Raw genomic sequence first — 6,879 nt, forward strand, 5'->3', positions numbered from 1 at the left:
ATATGATTCAATTTAAGAACCAAGATATAGATCAATCATCTGTTTTGTAATACTTCCTATGTATATATACATGTACATGTATTAGTTTGTGTTTTGTTCTATACTATTCATGTTCATGCCTGTAGTATGGCTTAGTCTTATTTTAAATTACATTAAAAAATTGTCAAATATATGACTTGGAACCCCCACTCCCAAACAAACTCAAATATAAACTGTTCTCTCCCCTCCCCCCTTCCTTGTCGAATAATCTATTAAAATCAAAATATAATTTGGGTGTCTAAAAACTTTTATAAACTGGTAAAAAATGTTATTCTTAAAAAAAATTACATTACACCTTGCATAATTGACAAATGATCTATTGAGATACGATCAGAGGTCATATTTCTACCTTGGGATCAATAAGTAGTATTCATTGACAAGTTAAAATTAATTAATAACAATAAATGATTCAAATTATAAATGTTTATACTCCACATTCATCCCCCCCCCCCCCCCAATCTAACCTGCTTATAAAGATTCAGTCTTCTTAATACGCGGGCATGTTAAGGCTTCCCGATGCGATATGTAGAAAGTCACTTGTCTGTACTTCATACGATATGACGTCATAATTAACTTTGACGTCACGATCTGCATTCCTGTCGATAGTTCTCAGGGAATGTATCTTAACGTTAAAAGTGAATTATATCAAACCAGTATAATACCGCATGTTTCCTTTATATAGATGTTGCAGTTAATTCTAGACGTACAGAATTCATTCATATTAAAAACCAGTATCAAATAATCGGCAGTTTTAAAGCTTTTTAAGTAAAAGACTATTTAGAAACTAGTGGTTTGGAGACTCTCCCTGCTACGTGTAAACAACTGAATGAAGAAATTTTAATGCATGTAAAACCAGCTTGGCGCAGGTGAAAGATCAACACAATTTTAGAATATTTTACGTAAAATTGGTAGAGAATATAAGTACCAATGCGAATCGTGCTGCGGAAACCTACGGATTTACCCCATTTTTTTGTAAATCGCTTTTGATTAGTAAAAATGTGCATTATTTTGTGGAATGTTTCAACAATATCTTCTATAAACGAAATATCTATTTCTTTCCCAAGCAAGAACTTCAAAGTTTATGACCTAACAAAGGATTTTTCTTAAAAATATGTATGATTTAATGTCATTAATCACCTGCGCCGATGCGTTTTAACTAGATCATTTGCAACATTAGGATTCGCCTGTCACGTGATTACGAAGTACATATGACGTCACAAAAATGCATCAAATATAATGTTTAACATCGATGTCAATAAATGTAACATAGATTTAAAGAAATACTCCCTGTAAAATTATTTTTGCCATGATTCAAATAATATCGTTTTCCAGCCGTATTTTAGCATCGGGACGCCTTAACAATGCTGCGTACATTCTTACATGTGTACAGTAGCAAATTTTAAATCATTTCTTGATTGCTTTTTCTCTCGTGATTCACATTAACATTTTGGAAATTGCTTAATTCAATTTTTAAGATTTATAAACAAAATGTTATATGCATCACTGCCATGTGTATTCACCTATTTGGGGCAATTGTAAAGTCTCCTAAACAAAGCAGTGACATCATTAGGCTAGGAATTACCCACATGGATCAAACACTACTGTATAACATATGAATAAGATAAAATACATTATTTCTAGTTCTAAAATGTCAGGGTGTTTCCAAGGGGGCATAATCTTACAATACAATTTTACGCGCAACGTTTAAAGACAACACCTGGGGGTCATTAATGTACTTTACACCAGTTGATGCATCATAATGACTTTAGAAGATATTTTGTATTTTCCTGTTTCGTGGGGTCAGAGCAGTCCCATAAGGTCATGACCTACATTGTATTTGATGCATTATAATACATTAAGAAAGAAATACTCCTTCCTTCCTATTATTACTCATATAAAAAATATAAGTGTCTACACTTACTTACATATGTAATACACAAATTTAATAAGAAATTGTTTATACAGGGTCAATATGGGGTTAACTCAACAGTGCATGCAGTCTGACAAATGAAAAAAATAACTTTTGCAACTAAAATGACAGAAACTTTACAAATGCGATAGGATAGGTAACGATGATAAGCTTATTTAAATAATAAAAGATGATGATACAGTATGCTGTCAAAGGGAGATGACATTTAGAAAGTGAAAGTAGAACTTATATACATGTGTATGTATGCTGGCAGGAATCCCATGCTGGCATCTTATTATATTGTGCTACTGCTACTACATGTATTATGCTTACCTAAATTGGTCAACATCATAATGATAATCCAATTAAAACACAATAATGAATTCCTTCAGCTGATCTTTACCGTAATCCTTTTCTGCATACGGAAAACACAGACATGTATGTATGGGTGTTGCTAAAACGCGGAACGGAAAACGGAACGGAATGGAAAATATCATCACGTTTATCGCTTAAAAAGGGTATAGACTGGCCAGAAACGATTTACTTTGTATCTTTTATTTATATCTAATGAATGATTATCAACATGTTGCTATCTTATTAATATTCATATGAATGTCTATCAATTATAGCATTGTATTCTTTCGGCTTTAGTTGAGTACGAATCGGAAAAATCAAATGTATACGAATTGTGAAACATTAACATGATTAAACGAGCAAATTAGCTATAACTTTTTACTTATTTCTCTTATATGGTATTGCTGGCATATTAGCGTAACGTACGCAGTTAGTGAAAGCGTTTTATGCGTGTTTTGAGTATTTTTATATTATTTTCAAATATGATGTACATGTATATATACTTACATCAAAATTGAATTTTCGGTGTTCTAGACGATCTTTTATCATACAGACGATACAGTATCATTGAGATGGAAGAAAAAAACTGTAGGACTGACGACATTAAAAAATTAAAATACAGTAAACATTAAAATACCCGGTAATTTGTGAAACTAGTATTTTTAGCAATGCAATTTTGTTTATGTTTGCATTACAAAGCATGCAGTTGTTTATTCCAGCAGCTATATACATATGATCCGAATAGAGAGCTCTAGACGTTGACTGGTTTAATTTTCCGATTATATATTGGGACTATAGTCTGTCGATCCCAAAATATTCATGCAGCACATTTGGACGATTTATAATGGAAAATGTTGACATCTTTTCTCCATTTGGAAGTCACTCAGAAGACCTTGCACAATTTTTCAACACTATCATCCGGGTCTGTTAAAATGCAAAACCCCGTAGACTTCTTTATTTTTAGCCGTGTATTTATACCAGCTGATAAGCTAGAGAGGACGTTTTAAAGAAAGAATAATGAGAATGTTTAATACTTCTAAAAGAGAATCGCTTGAACCCTGAGGTATATATAAATATACAGCAAAAAGTGAATCGAGGATATTTTGGGACAGAATATAGTGGTCAATGCATGTACTGTTAATTTTGAGGAAATAAATATTCTTGAATAAATAATCTAATATTGCTAATCTTTCAAAAAAAATTAAAAAGGTACATAAAGTATATCGTTTTAGCATACTTAACAAATCTATGAGGTAAATAACATTAGATTTTCCGTTTTCCTTCCGTTCCGTTTTCCGTTCCGCGTTTTAGCAACACCCATGTATGTATACACGTGAACCCATCTAATCGAAGAGCTGGGTAAAACTAGTACCCGCTAATGAGACATGCAAACCTGTGTTGTGTACGTAACTTCAGACAAAGATCAGTCATTTGTAACATGCATGTATTTTTATGACCTATTCTTCAAATCCACTTGCACTATTTTATTAGGTAAATAACAGCTTTAAGGTGGTGCAGGACACCTGCATATTGTGATGTACATGTATACTTCCTATTGAGATAAACAATAAAGTATGTTGAATATTGATTAAATATTTACCCCCCAAATAATGTTACCTAACATTGAAGCGCAATGGGTTAGAGCGTTTACATGTCTGTAAGAGCATTGGGGTCCAAGGTGTATTTTTGGTAATTTACGAATTTTCATGGGGAGGGGGGGTCTGGACCCCTCACTCCCACCCCTTCTCTAAATCTGTGCACACGATGATGTTCATGTAAGCACACAGCAAATCTAAAACCGGCAACCGCCACGGGGAGGGGCATAATTTAATTTTTAATTTTGTTTGTAATGATTATATAGACCATTATACTTCCTATGACATAAAATGTTAAGATTATTGATTAACTGAAAATTCACTGCAAACAGTTCTACCCCAAATTGCACATAAAGTGCTGCTCATGTCACGATGTGTATTATCATATGGGCAGGGATCTCATCCTTCAGTTATGAAAATTATAATTTTTAAATGTATTACCGGAGTTTGCATGTAGCCTTCATTTTTAAATAAACTGGTACAAAACAGTGTTATCTAGGGGCAAACACATGGTGCGGGTATTACTGTCTAATGACAGCATCTAGTTTTCAAAATTGTTTTGACGCACGAATTAGATAGTTACGCCCTACTGAAAGTCCAAGATCTTGTTAAAATGGTTCTATTTATTCTCACATCGTAAATACAACAAATCGTGTGACTATGAGGGTCAAAATTATCATTACAAAATATCAGGGACATGTATATACTGTAACTATACTTATTTTATATATATATATATATATATATATATATATATATATATATATATATATATATATATATATATATATATATATATATATATATATATATATATACGTCCCTGAATACATACACTCGACTTGATAACAGGATCTATAATAATAGTTTACCATCTGATGTTTAAATATACCAGATGCAAACTTTCTCTGACCAACTGACATGCTGTACATTCTACTTTATCTGCGTCTTTGTGCGATTTAAGCTGTTTTTCTGTTAACATCCGGTAAACCGCGCATCGTAGCATATCTGGCTATTGCTAACGCAGTGAGTCCGATTATTGTTACTTATGTGTTAATAGTGTAATCTCACTCCTTAAGATAGTTTTTTGCAGATATATTTTGAAAAAGGTTATAAACATTAAGACGTGTTTCGAAAATCAAAGTACTTCATCTGTTATATATATCTGATCTATTTCTCAAAGTGTAAGATTAAGTGGCGGTAAAGAGGGTCTACATCCGGTTGAACAGGATCCCAGAAGCTAGCTATTGCACTACAAGCAAACTTCCGGCTAAAAGTGGTAAGAAAAGAGGGTAAAAAAGAAAGGGAGATTATGGGAAAAGGGATTTTAAAACACTTGTTACAAACACACCAACCAAAACTATGAATATATATAAAGATTGATTTTCGATATCTTGATTCATTTTAAGTAAAAAACAAATATCTTAACAAGTTTTATAAATATTCAAGAGTCAAAATTGTACTACAATGATAGTTTTTGATTCAGGTCTGTTCTCAGTCGAGATCTTGAGGCCCGAGCTACAAGTTCATATACTTTAATGTGCTTCTTTTATGTTTTACTAAATATTTCAGTTAATTTTATTACGTTTCCTTCTAGCGAAGACATTGCTATTCGTTCGCTAATTTTGTGTTTTTATTAATATGAAATAAATACTAGTACAGATGTACGCACGGTGATATCAAATTGCACTTAGTCTGCACTAGAAATTATCGTTTAATTGTTTATAAGTTGAAACTATTGAACAGTGTAAGACTGGTCTTGCAGATTTCTGTGTCACGGGGACAGTACGGGGTAAACAAGGGCCTGGGTTCTAGAGTGGGCGATTTTACTGGGGTGATGACGGCGAGCCATAGCGTTACCCAACAACTGGGGAGATCCAGGGACCACCGATTAACACCCAAAGATCCAGCAAGGTACACTGTAAGGGACTAAATATTCAATACACATCGATAAGGGCGCGCGAGAGATTATCTACCTTCTTTGATCTTGTCACTAAAGTTCCCATAACTTCTTTCTCCTGTTTGTAGACAGATGGCGGGAGAGCGACGTGTTCGGAATTATATAACAACGGACGCCTTAATCTACACGAGGGCAATAAAAGCCTATTATAACGTTAGATGTAAAAATAATCAAAATAAATCAATATCCAAAATACCGATAGGTTTCAAATTTTAATGTGGCTTTATATGTATAGAATGGTTTGTGATTTTTTTAACTCCCCACCCGAGAAAATATACCAAATAATGAAAACTTATCAATTTATGAACAAGTTCAAGATAATGAAAAGGTAAGGATAAAATAAAACACCGGAAATTCAATTCTATGTTTTTCCCCCAATTAATATCATAATATATATACAAATATACAAAGTCAGGATTACGCATAATTTAAAAATAACGATATAGGTAGATGCAACAGAACTTTATTAAGATGAATTCAAAGATAATATTGACATTTTCTTTCGACAAATCGTGAATTCAAGAACTAGTTCCTCAATTGTACTATGTATTGGTAATAGTTTTAACAAACACCGAGAATATCTGATTAGATAATTCCCAATTAGCAGGAAAGTGTCAAAAGACTAGCTCCCAATCAAGCATATGTCAGAATTTCCGAGAAAACAAACAAACCTCTTATACCTTTTGATTAAAAATAAATAAGTATATCTTCATCGGGTATAGCATGCATAACAAGTAGTATCTATGAAGCATGTTAAGGCTATTATGGATTTTTATGCGTTAGAAGTTTATAAAATGAGAAAGAAATCTAAAAGATTAAAGTAAAGAAGTAAAAACCGAGTTCCCCTGCCACATTAAAGCAAATTACGGCGGAATAATTATCCAAAAGAGGCAAAAAGGTCCTCAATGAAAAATTGATTAAGACATCTCGCTACGATTGAATGCATGTGTTTCAGAACGCCAATAACGCCCTCAATCAAATGTTGAGAACGTCTCTCTACCCAAGAGTGGCAAAAAGGTCCC

This window comes from Crassostrea angulata, chromosome 7 (genome assembly GCF_025612915.1).
Source record: "Crassostrea angulata isolate pt1a10 chromosome 7, ASM2561291v2, whole genome shotgun sequence".
NCBI lineage: Eukaryota > Metazoa > Mollusca > Bivalvia > Ostreida > Ostreidae > Magallana > Magallana angulata.